This window comes from Babylonia areolata, chromosome 19 (genome assembly GCF_041734735.1).
Source record: "Babylonia areolata isolate BAREFJ2019XMU chromosome 19, ASM4173473v1, whole genome shotgun sequence".
Taxonomy (NCBI): domain Eukaryota; kingdom Metazoa; phylum Mollusca; class Gastropoda; order Neogastropoda; family Buccinidae; genus Babylonia; species Babylonia areolata.
Genome location: NC_134894.1, coordinates 62,650,125 through 62,669,215, shown reverse-complemented (window position 1 = coordinate 62,669,215; position 19,091 = coordinate 62,650,125). Strand labels below are relative to the sequence as shown.

The following is a 19,091-nucleotide window of genomic DNA, read 5'->3' as shown; positions in this document are numbered from 1 at the left end:
GTATGTGTCAGAAAGTGCGAGTGAGAGATGTGTATGTGTGTGAGAGAAAGAGTGCGTTTGTGTGTGTGTTGTCTGTCTTGTGTGTGCATGTCTTGAGTGTGAGTATGAAGTGTTTTCATATATCTGATATGAGCCTTTGTGTCGCCACGTGTGTGTGTGTGTGTGTTTATGTGCGTGCGTGTGTGTATGCATGCATGACAGAAGACATATCCAGTTGCAGCTTTCTATGGATAGCCTGTGTGTGACTATATGTCTAGACATATCCAACTCCATTTTTTTACAACTTGGGTGTGTGGACATATCTTGCTGGTATCAGCTTCTGTTTGGGTGGTCAGTTTATGTGCAGGTGTGATTCACATGCGCACATGTGTAAGCTTATGTGTAAATGTGTGTGTTTGTGTATGCTTGAAACATGTCTAGTACCAGGCAAGGCCAGTAAGCTTGGGGGCGTGTGTATGTTTGTGTGCAAGAGTTCATGTGTGAAATGTATCGAAAGTCATCTCAGAATGTTTCTAAAGCTCTTTTTCATTTGTTTTAATGAAGGGGTGTACATTTGTGTGTATGTATGTTCATGTGTGCGTACAAATCTCTGTATGCGTGTACATGAATGTTTGAGCGTACGTGTGTACATATGTGTGTATGTGTAAGCATGTGTGGTTATTTGTGTACATTGGTATTTTTTGTACATGTGCATGTATGCGTGCACATCTCTGTATGTGTGTATATCTGTGTGTATGTGCATACATGTATGTATGAGCGTATGTGTGCACATGTGTGTACTTATGTGTGTGTGTACTTATGTGAATGTATGTGTAAGCCTGTTTCATCGTTTCCCCATATGAGGGCAAACATGATAAGATGGTGCAGTGTTGAGTGTGTGTCAGTGAGTGTGTGTCAGTGTGTGCAGCCAGAATGTCAAATGGTGCTACGGTCGTGGACGGGGATCAGAACGAGAGACCCCTCAGCTGTGTGAACACACATTTCATGCGCTTTCATCGTTTCAGGAACCAGGTTTGAGGAGTTGTTGCCCCTTCCCTCTGCGCGCGCACACACACACACACAAACACACACACACACACACACACACACACACACAAACACACACACACACACAAAAAACAACAAAAAAAGACCAAAAAACAAAAAAAAAAACAACAAAACACACACACACACACACAAACACAAAACTTTCTCTCACACACACATTTTGCATCACCTTTCCTCTCTCTCCCCGTCCCCTCCCCACCACTCCACCCTTCCCCTTCATTTTTTCTTTTCTGAAACACCTATGTTCACAGTTACACTTATTGCCATGGAAAGATGAAACGATGAAGATACCTAAGTTATTGAAAACGATTCAAGTCTGACGGAAGAAGAAAGTTTCATGAATCTGCTGTTGTCTGAAAATCATTAATGTATTGGATGTGTACTGCTTGTCGTGTGAGTGTGCATATGTATCTCTTTGTGCATTATGTCTGTGTGTGTGTGTGTGAGTTATCTGATATGTTTTGAGTCAGCGACTGTTATTGTGTTATTTCAAACAGCATGCATGTACTGTGTGCGACATGATCGTGTTATGTGCAGATGTTAAGTATTGATCAGAGTTAACGACACTGATTAAGGTAATGATATAACGATAGGATTTTTTTTGTGTGTGTTTGTTGTTTTTTTCTTTCTCAAAGCAATGATTAGACTGATGTCAATTGCTCACTTGCATAGATATTTTGAGGGGGTATGATTTATTTGTGTACTTGGAACAGTAGGAAAGTCATTGATCATCACATTAACTTATGTTGCACAGACATTTTTGTACTTATTTGAAAGGCGCTAATTGAGACAGATATTTTTTTAATGAAAGATTTTATCCTACATTATTCACATGATGTTTGGGCTACTGTGTAATTTGTTGGTCAGAAACTGATTTCAGTGACTGGTATCACTCCACTCGACAGCAAAGGGAACGTGTCAAGTCAGAAAGCACTTTTTCTTTTCTTTTCTTTTCTTTTTTTCTTTTCTTTTTTAAAGCTCTTTAACCAGTACTGAAGAACACCACATTATTGTACTCTGTGTGTGTGCCTGTGCGCACGTGCGTGCGTGTGTTTACCCATTTTTGTAAGCTCCTCGAGCTCTTGTTTAGAAAAAAAGGCAGTATTCAAATTCACATTACTATTATTGGAATATCAGTTGTTGTGTTTTTTTTCTTTTTTCTCTGTTGCGTGTGAGAGAGAACATCCATTGACTTGGGCTTTCCTTTTGGCGATTGTGGATGTTTTATGGGGCATTGTTTTATTTTATTTTTTTTTAATTCTATTTGTTAATCTGGTGCCAGTTCATGTACTTTCACCTTAGTCTTAAAGAAAAGTGAAGTCTGATCATGGTTGAAATGAACTTTTTCTTCCCTTGTGCACCACTGTTGAAGCATCTATCAGACGTTTTTGTTTTGTGGTTAGACAGTTCAGAATCATGACACAACGTAGAAGTATGTACGGAGAAGCAAATAACAGAAGAAACAAAAATTAGTTTGATATATTTGCTCGTTTCGCGTGAGAAGGAAATAGTGGGAGGTATTCATGAAGTTGCTGGAAACAGTCGTTTTTTGGTTTTGTTTTGCTGTTGTAATGTTTGTGAACTGAAATTGGTATTGACGTGAAAATGGTGCTACTGTAATCTGATACTAAGGTTTGGGGGGGGGGGGGTGGTTAGGGGGGGATGGTGATCAGAAATTATATACCATGAAATTTAGGGTGTAAGAGGAGAAAAAAGGTGAGATGGAGAGACACCCCCTCCCCCCTGCCCCCCCAACCCCCCCCCCCCCCCCCCACCCACTAACCCTCCCTGCATCACCTTCCTCTTCCCCCCCACCCCTGTGCCAGCTGGAAGCTTGTGTTGGTCATGTTACGGAATTAATGCTTTTGTGTGTGTATGTTCACATTGTGTGTGTGTGTGTGTTCACAGATGTGGTGTGTGTGTGTGTGTGTGTGGTAGTCATTTGTACGTGTGCAGAGAAATGGTACTTATCCTGGAGGTTTTGGTCGCTGAATGGAAACAACTTGGTGGGGAATAGTGGGTTTATGTCGTAGTTCCTGTCTGAAGTTAATAAGTATGCATAGTTTGGGTCGTGGCAGTGCACATTTTGAGTGGGACATTGGCTAACACAGTGGAATCGGGTCTCAGTTTGTGGTCAGTGTGCTGCCAGAGTCTCGTGTTTTTCTACCATGCTTTTGCTTTCAGAGAATTAGTTTTTGCTTCAGAAATCTGAGGGCTTTTTGTGGGTTATTTTTCCCCCCAGATAATCCCTTCATGTCGGTGTGCCTTTAGTTTCACATTGTGCAAATCTCACTTCAGCAAACCTCAATTTCTCCGGCTGTCAGACTGCAACCAGCTCTGGTTACATGTTCTGATTTAATAATGATAATTTTGATGATAATAATTATGATAATTATAATCATAACAATGATGATGATGATGATAAAAATGAATGATAACAATTAGTAGACATAGCGCTGAATCATGTGCAGCGGCAGATCAGTGAGCTTTCCCACCATTCATTCACAGGCACACCCAAAAACAGAGAGCTTTCCCACCATTCATTCACAGGCACACCCAAAAACAGAGAGCTTTCCCACCATTCATTCACAGGCACACCCAAAAACAGAGAGCTTTCCCACCATTCATTCACAGGCACACCCAAAAACAGAGTATGGCTGCCTACGTGGCAGGGTAGAAATGGTCATACACGTTAAAGCCCTCTTGTGTACATACAAGTGAACGTGGGAGTTGCAGCCTACAAACCAAGAAGAAGAAGAATTTGCAGGTACAGAGGACTCTGACTGAGAAAGAGAGAGGTAAGGGACATAGCTTGACACATGTATAAAGAAAGCCTCTGACTGAGAGAGAGAGAGATAAGAGACATAGCTTGACACATGTAAAAAGAAAGCCTCAGAGAGAGAGAGAGAGGTAAGGGACATAGCTTGACACATGTAAAAAGAAAGCCTCTGACAGAGAGAGAGAGATAAGAGACATAGCTTGACACATGTAAAAAGAAAGCCTCTGACAGAGAGAGAGAGATAAGAGACATGGCTTGACACATGTAAAAAGAAAGCCTCTGACAGAGAGAGAGAGAGAGAGAGATAAGAGACATAGCTTGACACATGTAAAAAGAAAGCCTGACAGAGAGAGAGAGAGAGAGATAAGAGACATAGCTTGACACATGTAAAAAGAAAGCCTCAGAGAGAGAGAGATAAGAGACATAGCTTGACACATGTAAAAAGAAAGCCTCAGAGAGAGAGAGAGATAAGAGACATAGCTTGACACATGTAAAAAGAAAGCCTCTGACAGAGAGAGAGAGAGAGAGAGAGGTAAGGGACATAGCTTGACACGTGTAAAAAGAAAGCCTCTGACTGAGAGAGAGAGATAAGAGACATAGCTTGACACATGTAAAAAGAAAGCCTCTGAGAGAGATAAGAGACATGGCTTGACACATGTATAAAGAAAGCCTCTGAAAGAGAGAGAGATATAAGAGACATAGCTTGACACATGTAAAAAGAAAGCCTCAGAGAGAGAGAGGTAAGGGACATAGCTTGACACATGTAAAAAGAAAGCCTCTGACAGAGAGAGAGATATAAGAGACATAGCTTGACACATGTAAAAAGAAAGCCTCTGAATGAGAGAGAGAGAGAGATAAGAGACATAGCTTGACACATGTAAAAAGAAAGCCTCTGACAGAGAGATATAAGAGACATAGCTTGACACATGTAAAAAGAAAGCCTCTGAATGAGAGAGAGAGAGATAAGAGACATAGCTTGACACATGTAAAAAGAAAGCCTCTGACAGAGAGAGAGAGATAAGAGACATGGCTTGACACATGTAAAAAGAAAGCCTCTGACAGAGAGATAAGAGACATAGCTTGACACATGTAAAAAGAAAGCCTCAGAGAGAGAGAGAGGTAAGGGACATAGCTTGACACATGTAAAAAGAAAGCCTCTGACAGAGAGAGAGAGAGGTAAGGGACATAGCTTGACACATGTAAAAAGAAAGCCTCTGACTGAGAGAGAGAGATAAGAGACATAGCTTGACACATGTAAAAAGAAAGCCTCTGAGAGAGATAAGAGACATGGCTTGACACATGTAAAAAGAAAGCCTCTGACAGAGAGATATAAGAGACATAGCTTGACACATGTAAAAAGAAAGCCTCAGAGAGAGAGAGATAAGAGACATAGCTTGACACATGTAAAAAGAAAGCCTCTGAATGAGAGAGAGAGAGAGATAAGAGACATAGCTTGACACATGTAAAAAGAAAGCCTCTGACAGAGAGAGAGATATAAGAGACATAGCTTGACACATGTAAAAAGAAAGCCTCTGAATGAGAGAGATAAGAGACATAGCTTGACACATGTAAAAAGAAAGCCTTTGACAGAGAGTAGCTTGACACATGTAAAAAGAAAGCCTCTGACTGAGAGAGAGAGGTAAGGGACATAGCTTGACACATGTAAAAAGAAAGCCGATTCCAAAAGCTGCCGGCATTGTTGGCTAAGGTATCAGTGCCAAGCGAATAAAGCTCCGCTCATTTCAGAGACATTTCTGTGATGGACATGCACTTTGTGAACCTCACCCTCTCACAATCACATTGTTAGCTTGTCATCACCTTTCCAGGGATAAGAATGTGTCAAATAATGTCAGATAAATGTCAGGTAAGTCGTATGTGTCAGGTAAGGCAATGTGTCAGTTAAGATAGTGTCATATAAGACTGTGTCATATAAGACTCTGTGCGGAACCTGGTCAGCAACATTGTTGGGCCCCAAGAACCACTGCTGGCGACTGTCAAACGACGGAAGATGGCATGGTTTGGTCACACCATACGACATAATACCCTCTCCAAAACCATCCTGCAAGGGACTGTAGAGGGAGGGCGCAGACGGGGGCGGCAGAGAAAGAGCTGATCCGACAACGTCAAGGAATGGACCAAAATGACGATGCTACAGATCTCATGACAGCTGCCAACAGAACGGCGTGGCGAGCTATAACATGTCCCCCCAACGACCCCAGCGGTCCAGTGAGTGAGTGAGTGAGATAAGTCTGTGTCAGATAAGAATGGCAGTTTGTCACCGAGTATAGTCTCCTTTTTATCCAGGCCCATATCTTCACAGCTTCTATTTTTTTCCCCCCTGATTTTTGGATGATTAATTGTTCCTTTGTCATGTATATTTGTGTATTCACATGCAGCACTCTGATACTCTGATCATTCTTTCGGGAACAAGCTTTAATCAGAAGACAGATGCTTTTGTCTTCAGTGTATCAGTATACACCAGTGGACCTTAGAAAAATTAATTATTTTCTGTTTTTTTTTTTGTTTTTTTTTTGTTTTTTTTGGTTTCCTTTGTTTCACTCACATGACAAAAGACAATCATTGAATATTTCAGGAATTATTTCTGAGGTGATTTTCATGAAAGACTGAATTGTGTGAGACTTGCTTGAAAGAACAAGGATATATTTCAAAGGGGTACTTACTGCTTTACAAATGACAGTGGGTGTCATGTTTAGCAATACCGATGCCTGTGTTTTCACTTTGGTTGTCGACTTCTTTCCATATTACAAAAGAAAAAAAACTTTATCAGTAACAATTCAGTGGTAGTTGTTTTTAACGAAATTCTGGGTATGAAGATGCGGAGAAAAAAGTTTCCTGCCAAAAGAATTTTTTTATACTGTGATTTTGATGGGCAGTTTGTATAAGTAAATAGATACATTATTTTTTAAAGTACAGGCGAGCGAAAGAATAAGAATTCTCATTGCCTATTTTGCTTTTTTTTTTCTTTCTTCAAAACTAGAAATGATTCTCTTCCTCTCTAAACCCATCAAGGACACGGTGACAGAATGAAACAACGATCTCCCGAGTTGTCATGGTGTTCCAACCTCTGTCACCATTGCAGAGCTTCAGAAATAAGACAAAATATGTCGGTGTGATTTGATGTTGACAGTTCAGTACTGACCTTCATACATATGCTCACTGCATTGGATGGGTGAGTTTCAGTTTCTTTTTTAGTTTAAAAAAAAAAAAAAAAAAGTCTTTTTTTTCATCTCTCCTTTTTTTCTTTTTCTTTTTTTAAAAATTCTTTTCCAGTTTCTTACATTTCAATTTCACCATCTTTTTTTTTTTAATCAAGGGAGGGTAGTCTGGTTCTTTCTATGTGTTTTTGCACAAGAAACGGGCAATACCTTTAACATGTTTATCAGTTTTCATACATTGTCTGCACACTGGTCTGTGTTTTTGTTTGGTAAAGTGAGGACTGTTTGCTGCTGTTGACACCTTTCACTGAATGAAGTCAGGGGGAGTGAATCGTGTTTGGATGGTGTTTTCTTGTTTAAAGGCAAGGTGGTACATAATCATTATGCTGTTTAGATCCTGGGAGTGAAATAGTGCTTTTGATCAAAACTTGACATTGTCATCTCACTCGCTTGCACTCTCCTCGTGATAAGAAGTCTTGGTTTGATCAAAACAACACATTTCACATCTGTATCTAAGTGGAATGCAGTGTTATTCATTCAAAGGGCTTCAATATACGTCAAAGTAGACACATTGTCAAAGAATTTTTTTTTTTTTTTTAGTGAGGATTTTAGAAAAAACGAAACAAAATGTTGATTTTTGATACACTGTTATACATGCAGGCAATGAATACTGCTGAAGAAACAAAAGCATGTATATTTCTCTTCATGTCTCCAAACTTCTTTAGCTCCACTTCTTGGCAGTGTTTACCATGTTCCTAGAGCAGGATGTGATTGATTGTATCTCTTGTATGAAAAGTGATGATTTGAGCATGAAGGCTGCAACGTGATTGAACTTGGGAATTAGTGTCTATGTCTGTGGTGTATATACTGTGAAGAAAATGGTTATAATTGGATATTAGATTGAATGTGGTATGAATGTCAGTGTCTCTGGGGTCAGATCGTTTAGAAAATGATCATTTGATGATGGTTTTTATGTGATTGAACTTGGAATGAGTGTCAGTGTCTTTGGGGTCAGATCATTTAGTAAATGATTTGATGGTTTTAACGTGATTGAACACTGAATTCATACAGCTTACCTGTGGTGTGAATACTTACGTATGTTATGATTCGTTAATGAATTTTCTCTCCTGTGCAGAGATTTGTTTTGGCATTTGTGGATTCTTCTGATCTCAGGCTGATGTGTGTGTGCATGCGTTTGTTAGTGTATGTGTGCACAGAGAGAATGGTGGTGTGGGACTTGCTATTATTCAGAAAGGAAACAATATAATGTATTTCTAGGCCAGTGGATTGCATGTGCCCTTACCAGGTGTTTACAGGTATGTTGTGCGTCAAGGGTACTATGAGTCCTTGTGAAGGCATCAATGCTAAACTCGTCAGATTTCGTAAATAATATGATGATAGTTATTAAAATGAAAGTCCCAGAATGATTTGTAAGAATGTTTTGTTATAAATACTGAATTTTTCTTCCAAATACTTTAAAAAAAATTTTTTTTAGTATCAATGATTTTTGACATATTTCATCTGTCTCAGGTGTCTTTTTCTCAGATCAGCGTTTGGGGAAAAGAAAGAGAAAAAAAATCAGCTTTTTCTGTTGCATGTGTCTTTTGAGCGAAGGAATTTTATGTTTATTATCTTGAAGACCGAACTCATCAGTGATGAAACGTTTTGTTACTCTGCGTTCACAGCAGATAATTTTCTGTGTGAAATCTGGACTGCTTTCCCCAGTGCTGATCAAGTGTTCCATTTTGATTGAGAAGTATGCATTTTCTGTTGTAATGTTTTTTTTTATTATTTTGTCGCAGCACATTTCTCTGTGTGAAATTCAGGTTGCTCTTCCCAGGAAGAACGCGTTGCTACAATGAGAGTGCCACCCCCCTCTTTTTTCCCCTTGCCTTCAAGTGAATTTTTCTTCAGAATTTTGCCAGTGACAACTGTTTATTGCTGTGGGTTGTGATTTGTGTACACATGCTGCAGACAGGACCTCGGTGTATGGTCATATCCGAATGACTTGAGTGAAAAGACGCCCCTCTTAGTCTGGCCCGCTCTTACCCAATCAGACGCCTCTAATAGCTACAAGCGCTGAATCATTCCGTGGCCATGAACGAAAATGCCCCATGAGAACCACGGCGGAGATGCGGGGACGGACGGGCGGGCATTCGATTTTGGCATGGTAAGTATATGTAACACCAAACATGGAGTATAATACAAACTCCTTTTGGTGTCATATACTGTACCATGTCAAACTGATGCAGAATTTAAAGCAAATGGAGGAGGGCAACGCCTACTGGTTCGTATGGGGAGCCCTTGTAACTGAGACGGCAGTGTTAGCCGCGCATACGGAAATCCCGGAGGTAGAAGTTGATGAAGGGATTCTCAGACCGCCAGAAGGCTGCCTTCAAGACAACTGATATCCTTGTGTGCATGAGAGTAGGCTGTACGAATGACTTGGGAAACCCAGCGGGAAATGGTGCTTGCAGCGATGTCTTTCTTGTAATTCTCATTGAGGGAGATGAGAAGGCGCCTCTGAGAAGAACGCCTATGTGCCTATCCCAATAGTATTTGAGACACCGAACGGGGCAGAGATGCCTATCTTCATGATCTTGGGCAAGGATATCAGACAAAGGTCTGACCCTCAGAGAGGGGGAAGGGACCTCGGGGTCTTGGTTCTTAGCCAGAAACTCTGGAAGGAAACGAAGAGTGATGGAACCATCTCTGTGGAATGCTAGATCTTGTGGCATACCACTAAGACCATGAATCTCGCTTCGACGACGGCCAGTGGCCAGCAACAGAAGGAAAGTGGTCTTGAGAGTGAGCAGGTCAAAAGGAATAGTCCCCAATGGCTCAAAGGGCTGTTTTCGAATGAAATCCAGCACCAGGAACAAGTCCCAGAGGGGCACTCTTCTGGGATTCCTAGCTTGCTTCAGAGAGGCGCCCCTAGCCACCTCTCTGAGCAGGAAATCAGCTTCGAAAGCGGGACCACCTAGCTGTTTGATAGTGGTACAGATGGCAGACCTGTACCCTCGCACAGAACTAGCAGACAGGTTGAGAACCGAGGAGCAGTGAGCCAGAAAGTTGGCCAGCTGCATGCTCGTAGGGTTAGTAGGGGGAATGTTCTGAGCTGCACACCAACGCAGCCATTTCTTCCAGCGAAAGTCATACAAAGTCTCTGTTCCCTCCCTCCTGGCTTTGGAGACTATGGAGAGGAGGTCGAAGCGGCCGACACAGAGGCTGACCGAGGGGTGGAAGACTTCAATGCCGACCGCACAGCAGCCACGCGTGCAGGTGGAGCATTTGAGGATTGGAGTGAGGAAGGCCCGAACGAGGCTGCCTCAGCAGATGAGGTTTGGTTTCGAGTTCCAGGGGTGGAACAAGTGTCAGGGACTGAAGGACCGGAAACCAGGGCTGGGCTGGCCATTTCGGCGCAATGAGGATCAGCTTGCGGGCGTTCCAACCTGGCTTTCCATATCACCTTGGACAGGATTGGAAAGAGAGGAAACGCGTAGGCAATCAGACTGCTCCAGTCTAGAGAGAGAGCATCCGCTGCCCATGCTTCTGGGTCAGCGACCGGAGAGACGCAAGTGGGAAGTCTCTTGTTGAACCTTGTCGCAAACAGGTCCACCATCGGCCGGAACCACTGTTCCCACACCCCTTGCAGGGTGTCCTTGTCCAGGGTCCATTCTGTGTGTATGACACTCTTGGACCTGCTGAGAGCATCTGCCAAAATGTTGTCTTTCCCTGCTATGTGTCTCGCTGAAAGTGCAATGCCCCTGCTGTGGCACCAACGGAGGAGAGCCTCGGTCCGCAGAGAGAGGTCTGCCGAGTGCGCTCCCCCCCCTTTGTTCACGTAACAAGCGACTGTCGTATGTCCGTGAACAAGCGGATGGTCTTGCCGGTGACCTCCCCCCTGAAGTGCAGGAGAGCCCTGCGGACTGCCTCCAGTTCCAGAACATTGATGTGGCATAGGCGCTCCTCCGGGGACCAAGTCCCTGCTGCATGGAGTGAGTCCATGTGGGCTCCCCAGCCCAGGGAGGAGGCGTCTGTGAATAGTGCCACCTTAAGAGTATGTGGGGCTATGGGCACCCCCTGTGTCAGAAGAGGGGTGGTTAACCACTCTGATGTCACCTCGAGGAACCACTCGCCCAGACATATCAGGGTATCCCATGGCTGAGTGCTCTGGGACCACGTAGCCTGAGTGCCCTCTGAAGAGGGCGCTTGAGAACCCTGCCCAGAGGGATGAGAGGTGCCATGGACTCCATCATGCCCAGGAGGGAAGACAGTGTCCGCGCTGTTGCTTGGGAGGAATGGCGCAAGTGGTTGAGGAGGCCTGCTGATCTGGCGTCGGAGAGACTATCATAGACCGCGTGTCGAATCTCATCCCTAAGAAGTCGAAGGACTGACTCGGGGACAGATCGCATTTCTCCTGGTTCATGATGAAGCCCAGTTGGGAGCACAGGTCTAGAAGTCTGGCTGTATGACTCTGGCACAGGGCCTGTGACTGGGCCAGAATAAGCCAGTCATCCAGGTAGACACAGAGCCGAATGGACTACGACCGGACGATGGACACCAATTCCCGCACCACCTTGGTAAACAGGAAAGGGGCAAGGGACAGACCAAATGGGAGGGCTGAGAACTGGAACACCTTGTCCCTCCACACGAACCTCAGGCACCGACGGGATGCCGGGTGCATATGGAAATAAGCATCTTTCAGATCGATGGACGTTGCCCAATCGCCCCGTTGCATGCATGGTCTCCCAAATCTGTGCCTGTGTGTCCATCTTGAATTTCATTTTGGGGAGGAATCTGTTGAGGGTGGGGTGGGGGGGGGGGGGGGAGACAAGTCCAGGACTGGTCTCCACCCTCCTGAGACCTTTGGAATCACGAACAACCAGCCGTAAAAACCGGGTCCCGGGGCCCGGGTCCGAGAGTTGAGATATCGCCCCTATGAGGAGTAGGTGCAATATCTCTTTCTCTAAGATGCTCTCCTGCTCCATCGAGCTGGGCACATGAGGAGGAGGAGTGGATCTTAGAGGGGGGCGGTCCCCCACCCAAGGGAGCATGTACCCCGACTCCAGCACCGATACAATCCAGTCTGAGTCCCAGAGCACGCCACTGATGCGCGTGCCAGGACAAGTTTCCTACTTGGAGGGGCTGAACGACTGGCGGTGCTGAATCGGGGCCCAGTCATTGGGGGTGCTGCCTTCTGGCCTTGGGCATGGCCGGTCGGCTTGGACAGACATGAGGTGGTTTATTCCTCTGCCGCTGATTCTGTGCACGCTGCTTTGACTTAGGTGGTGTGGTATATGGAGGGGCCCTGGTGGCCAGTCTCTTCAATGGCATAGAACCCTGGCGCCCCTGGGAGGAGTGGGCTAAATATGAGGCCACCTCCCTGTTTGTCTCTGCCCTGTGGCTGACAAAATGCGGCGCATACTGGCCGAAGAGGGAGTGCTGCTGTGCTGGGATGGACCGCAGGGCAGCCCTCTCCTCTACTGGAATGTTAGAGAGGCGGAGAACGGCATCACGCTGCGCTAGCACAGTACTGAAGTGAAGGCTGGTAGCTGCGCCTGCAGCTGCCGTGAGACCAGACGCTACCCGATTGCCAAAAGTGTTTAACCTCGGGTCTGAGAAGAGGCCAGGCGGGACAGAGGAAGGAGACTCCGTGTCCTGATTAACCGGACGTTGTTCCCACAGCTCATTGGCCCTGTGGAGGAATGCGTCAAAGAAGGTATAAGCCGTGGAAACCTCGAGGAGGCAGCGGCGGGCCAGTTTGTCCCACTCTGCTAATGTCTTAAAGGAAAGAGTAGCTGAGGTGGGGAAGGTGGTGCGCTGTGAGACCAACATCCTGTCCTGCGCGGAGGGCTCGGCTTCCCTGTAGGCAGGGTGGTCCTGTGTGTACCAGGACCACACTCCTCCCTTGGAGGGATCTTTAAGGAACTTGCCTGGGGCAAAAGCGCCTGGGGCAGAGAGGGACTCCCTGCCTGGAGGAGGGATGGAAGCAGCACCCCTGACGGTGCGGGCTGGCTGGCTGGCTTATTGAGCCATTCCTGAGCCATTTCTGGCACTCTGAGTCGCCTTGAGATTCTCGTAGGAGGGTTAAGGGTAACAAAGTAGCCAGAGGGACTGATTCAGCATGCGTGACCGTATTGGGGAGGGTCAGTTCGAGCTCGGCAAAGTCCGAGTTTGGTTCAGGCTGGTCCCTAGGGAGGCGTGGGCTCCATCTGTCCCCCTGGGATGTGGGCGAACAGTGCTCATCCGCTTGTTTGTCCTCATCCGAAGACAGGGGCTCCCCCTCTTGTTCAGTCCATCCCCTGCTGGGTGCCATCCCAGGTGGATGTACCCACGGGGGCGTCCTGTGGGCTGTGGTCAGCCCAGCGGGATGAGCTGGGGCGATCCCGAGCAGGGACCCTGGTCTCCGCTGTTATGTCCTTGACACCTGAAGAGGGTGTGGAGTGTGGACGGCCGGCGGTCTGACTGCCCGGAACCGCCTGACGCGCGCGGGACTTCCCCAGTAGGGGAGACCGGCCGGATAGCGGGAAGACCTGCAGAGCAGGTTGCCACGCGCCCCGAATCCCCTCCCGTGGGGAGACAAAGTGGAGGTCCCCCCCGGGAACCAAATGTTTTTCTCCCCAAGGAGGAGGTGGGTCGACCGAGAAGGGAGGAGGGGGAACAGCACTGGGGCCGTCTCCGTGTGGGGACCCAGGTAATGGCGGGGGGCGGCACGCAGCCGCGAGTCCCCACCACCAAGAGGACGTGCTACTCCCCCCTCGGGAGACGACGCTCGTATCCCTTTCCCCCCGGTCCCCTTCATGACCGTTTTATTCGTGATCTGCGTCTGTAGACGCATCGCCGCGGTCCCTATCGGGAGAAATCATGAGCTCCGGGCCTGGGAGAGTCTCTCGCCGAGTATCCCTTCCAGCATCATGATCCCCAACAGAGAAAGGAAAGACAGGATCGACTCGGCAGTAGAAAAATACGAACGAATCGAGGGGGCCGAGTCGAAATGAGTACACAGAATGTAAGAATATACAAGCAAGCCACATACAAGAACAAAAGGCCAAATGAACACGCTTAATAGCCAAAAAAAAGCGTTAGACAAGACGGCGTGGAGAGCCTTGGCCAAAGGAATGATTCAGCGCTTATAGCTGTTAGAGGCGTTTGATTGGCTAAGAGTGGCGTCTTCACTGTTGGCCGCGTGAAATTTGGCCAAACAGAGCAAACCATAGGCCTAGTTTGCATCAGTTTGACATACCAAATGCTTGGAGTGGAAATAATGAATCCCCCCAACCCCTCCTCTCATTCTTCCTCTCCCACACACAAACAAATGCATAAGCAATCTTTTTTCCCCCTTTAGTGTAATAAAAACACCTAAATGCAAATTGTGTAAAACGTTACCAACAGTCAATGAATAATGCTGAGGGCAATACTGTCACCACTTTCAACATCTTTTAATGTTAGCAATACAGAATCTTCTCAATTTGTACATCTTGCATCATCTTTAACTATTTACAAACTATTGACTTTATAAAATGTCATGACAACCCAACTTGATTCTATTCACTTAAATATAGAAAACATGAAGAAAAACAAGTCGGCAGAAACAACGTTCCCATTTCCTGAAATCATCTGTGATACAAACTTGCTGACCCAAAGGATAATCCAAGAAATTAGCTTTGACTCTCCACGTTTGGATTAATCAGCTTAAGAGTGTGAGGGCAGATCCATATATGCTTCACATCTCTGTAAAAAAGACCAAAGAAAGTCCTTTTCTTTTGTAGCATGACAATGTAGTCAATCTTGTAATGTGCCCTCTAAGAGGGCTTTCTCCCTGTCGTATATACCTTCACCTCTCCCACCGCTGCTGACCACCACCCCTCTCCACGGTTTTCTGAATTCCTCAGGGTGTCACCGAGCGTCAAGCCTGTCCACCCCCGGATGTTGTCTTCCCATCTCTTCTTCTGCCGTCCTCTCCTTGTACGGTGCCTTGCAGGAACGTTTTGGCAAGACCAGATGATCGGGAGATGTGTCCATGCCACCCAACTTTGCGTTTTTTCACAATGGACAGGTCTTCGTAGGGTCCAATACTTTGCTCGATTCTGTTCTTCACTTCCGTGTTAGTGATGTGGTCTCTGTAGGAGATGCCAAGTAGTCTACGAAAGCATCTCATCTCGACAGCTTGGATTCTTCTCTCGATGTCTGCAGTCAGGGTCCAAGTCTCGCAGGCGTAGAGCAATATTGATATAACCAGGGAACGCATCAGTCTGATTTTTGAGCTGAGAGCGATGTTTTTGTTGTTCCAGATGTTCAGCTTGGTGAGTGCCGTTGTTGTTTGGGCAATTCTCGAGAGTACTTCTGGTTTAGATCCTTCATCTGACACGATTGCTCCCAGATATTTGAAGCTGTGGACTGTTTTAAGCTTTTCGTCGTTGACTTTGATGTCAATGCTGATGCCGTTGGTGGTGTTAGTCATCAGTTTGGTTTTCTCCGCACTGATTTGCATTCTATACGATGTGGAGGCTTTGTCTAGATGTTTGACCAGGCTTGCCAGTTCTTTTCCAGCCAGTCCATCAATGTCGTCGGCAAAACGTAGGTTTGTGATTGTTCTGCCGCCTATGCTGACTGTTCCTACCTGCTCTTCCAGTGCGTCAGTCATTATTCTTTCTAAGATGTTGAAGAGTGTTGGGGAGAGTAGACAGCCTCGTCTCACTCCGACTGTGGTTCTGAACCAGTCCCCGATGCTATTGTTGAGGTAGACGGCGCTGGTGGCTTTGTCATAGGTGCTGTATCAGTCTGATCAGGTTGATGTTGTACAGATTCATGGTAGCCCACAAAGCTGCATGCCAGACCCTGTCAAATGCCTTCTTAGTCAATGAAGACGTGGTAGAGGTCTTGTTGGTACCTCTCACATAGCAACCTCAAGTTGAAGATTTGACTGTATACAACAAAAATGTAAATACATAAAAATTTTAAAAACATTATAAAATAAATGCAGAAAAACCAGCAGAAACCTGACCTTCCCAGAAATCCAATGTGCTGATCACACCATGAGAACCTACCCAAGGTTTGTCTAAAACGTTAACTTGACGTTAACAGGTAAATAAACATAAAAATGAAACATGCAACAAAATCAGTAAACATAAAAATAGAACACCAGACAAAATTCTATAAAAATGAAACATCACAAGGCAAAATCAACAACTAAGTGCATTAAAGTAACAGTGAATGGAAAGATGCATATGAAAAAATCTCGCCCCTGGGTGGTCTTGATCCACCAACCTTTCGGGTTTCATCCGAACGCGCTGACCAGTTGCGCCACAGAGACTTGACAGAGCAATGATTTTAACATGATCTGTATCTTTCACTAATTAAGCTAAAAAACAAACTAACTTGAGTAACTTAAGAAATGTATTGCACCTAAAATTATTTGAACAAAAAGAATTGGCATCTAAACAAGCTCAACCTTTTGTTTTTTGATTACCATCAGCACATGGAAAATGTACATATGATTGTATAATTAGCCGTGTATTCACAATACTGCATTCATGTGAATGAGTCGTTTTCTGTTGACTGGTAAGCATAAACTACAAAGTTCTTATTTCAAGGAACAGTCATTTTGTTTTGTCACTACTTGACAAAGTTCTGGTTTCATACTTTAAATGTTTGCTGAAGAACTATATCACACACAGCCTAAAGGTTTGTAGTTGGGGAGGGGTGTGTGTGTACACAGTGTGCATGAACAACAAAAAAAAAAAAAAAAAAAAAAAAAAAAAAAAATCTTAAAAAGTGTGGTCGCATTACTTTTCAAGTACAACGAAAACAACAAAATTTGACAGGGACATCAAACATTTCAAAATGTTGACAAGATCACAAGCCACTACTCCGTTCTCTTCCTGTCAAACTGTCACAACAATGGACCATCAACAAACCCTTTCAGGGAAATCAGCAGTCCATATAATACAAAAGCAAGTCAACTGGATTCTGATTTGTATCTTAATGCTGCACCCTCATTCATCCGTTTTGTTTTGTAATACAGAATGGAGAAAGTCGTGAAGGTGGTGGAATCATTTGAAGTACAATTTTCACTTAGGTCCTGAAAGTCCAACACTGAACACTCCACCCATCAGTAACCCTTCCAAGTCTTCGTGCTCCCCCTTCACAGAATAATAACAAAATATATATATCGCAAACTATTATGCATTTTACGAACGTCAAAAACACAGACGTATACAGCAACAAGATGAGCAAACGAAGGCACAGAGCAGTCTGGACACCAAACACTGTTGTGTCCGCCCATAGTTTTTCCACAGATGCTGGCTGCTCTGGGCTCCTTTCAGCAACAATGGAAATATTGCAGAGGGAACATTTTGAACTTATAGCTTTTCTCTTTTTTTAAAAACGGAACATGCAAAATGTTTAGGGAAATTTGGAGGAACATTTTGAATTTTTCTAGTAACGCTCTGTCACACCAGCCACAAACATCAAGACCTGGGCTGTTGATGTCTGTGCGCTGGTATAAAAACATTTACCTCCTCGAGAAAACAACATCCTTTCTTGTTTGAGCAAACACAGCTGACTGGTTCGATCCATGCAGGCTCAACGTGCACGTGGCTGGATTTGGATCAGCTTCATCACCAGTGTGTGGTGTGGCTCACCGTCCCAAGCTGTGCTCCTTACACCTCATGCATTGCAAAACTGAACGAAAGAAACCGTCTTGCATCATGAAAAGCAGGTGGGTGACCCTCGCTAGCAGATGATGAGTCCGTCAGAACTCTTTCAACTTTGGTGTGACTGCAGAGCGTGTTACGAAATACAATAAAAAGTCGCATCATTAGTTTCCTGTGGACTGCAATAGATGGGGGCACAGGTGTGGCTGTGACTTGTAATGAGCGACACTCAAACAGATGATGGGGCAGCAAAAAATACACAACAAAATAAAGAAGACGACCACCCCCCCCCAAAAAAATGGACAGTTGGCATCAGTGGATTTCCTTTCCAAAGAATGTCAACCACTTGTGAACCTTTGGTAAATTTGCACTGAACTTATCTTAACCAGGGGAAAAGAATCTGATCATTTTGACGTCGGTATCATCACGATGCTTCAAATACTTTATGCTGGAGTATGGCTGGCTGCACTTGGCAAAATGACAGATTCTTCTTTTCAAGGTAATACTGCAGTATGGCAGAGGATGGGCTACTCTGGAGTATTTTCCAAGTTAAGATAAAATTATTGCAATGGAAAAAACAAAACAACCTATTCGGTCTTTGTTACAACAGTGAAAACTTAAAATCTTTACAAGTGAACAATAACACAAACAATATTTGTTTTTAAGTTTCCTTTTCAGTATCACTGCCTTTGTTACAACATTGAAAACTGAGACTCTTTACAAGTGAACAGTAACAATTCCCCCCCCCTCCTTTTTTTTATTATTATTTTTTTTTTTTTTTATAGAGTTTCCTTTTCAGTATCCCTGTCTTTGTTATACAACACTGAAATCTACAAGTGAACAGTATGACATACTTTTTTTTTTTTTTTTTTTTAAATAGTTTCCTTTTCAGTATCACCAACTTTATAAACAAACACCAAAACAACTACCTGTTTCAAGAAATAATGGCCAAAGCACATATCTGACATAGTCAGAAATTGTTTTCAAAAGAAACAATGGAAAACAACTGTAAAAAAAATAAAATAAAAATAAACAAACATTAACTAAAAGACATAAGTATAGATATCACAATAAAAATGCATTTATATAAAAATAAACAATTTCACAAACTCCATGTCTGCCAAATAGCAAAAATGAAAAAAAAACAAAATATTCATCAAACTGACATAAAAATTATATAAAAATAAACTTAAAAAAACAAACAAAAACAACAACAAAACCACAATACCTTTTTAACAGAGAAAAGAAAACGGCATCCACAAACTATCAGACACAACGTAACTAATTTCACAGACGGATTCATTGGCAAAGCTGCAGGAAACAGACTACTACTCACATTTTAAAAATGGAATGACACTCAATTTTTTCAAATACGGATGAAAACCAATGGACTGAGATTAACAAAACTTCCTAAACAGACGAGACCCAGAA

At 44.1% G+C, this 19,091-nt stretch overlaps 1 non-coding gene across 1 annotated transcript; it reads right to left on the bottom strand.

The window, feature by feature from the left end:
* Nucleotides 1-16,244: 16,244 nt before the first annotated feature.
* Nucleotides 16,245-16,318, bottom strand: Trnaf-gaa (transfer RNA phenylalanine (anticodon GAA)). The gene has a single exon. It is a non-coding gene; the product is annotated as a tRNA-Phe (tRNA).
* Between the last annotated feature and the right edge of the window lie 2,773 nt (nt 16,319-19,091).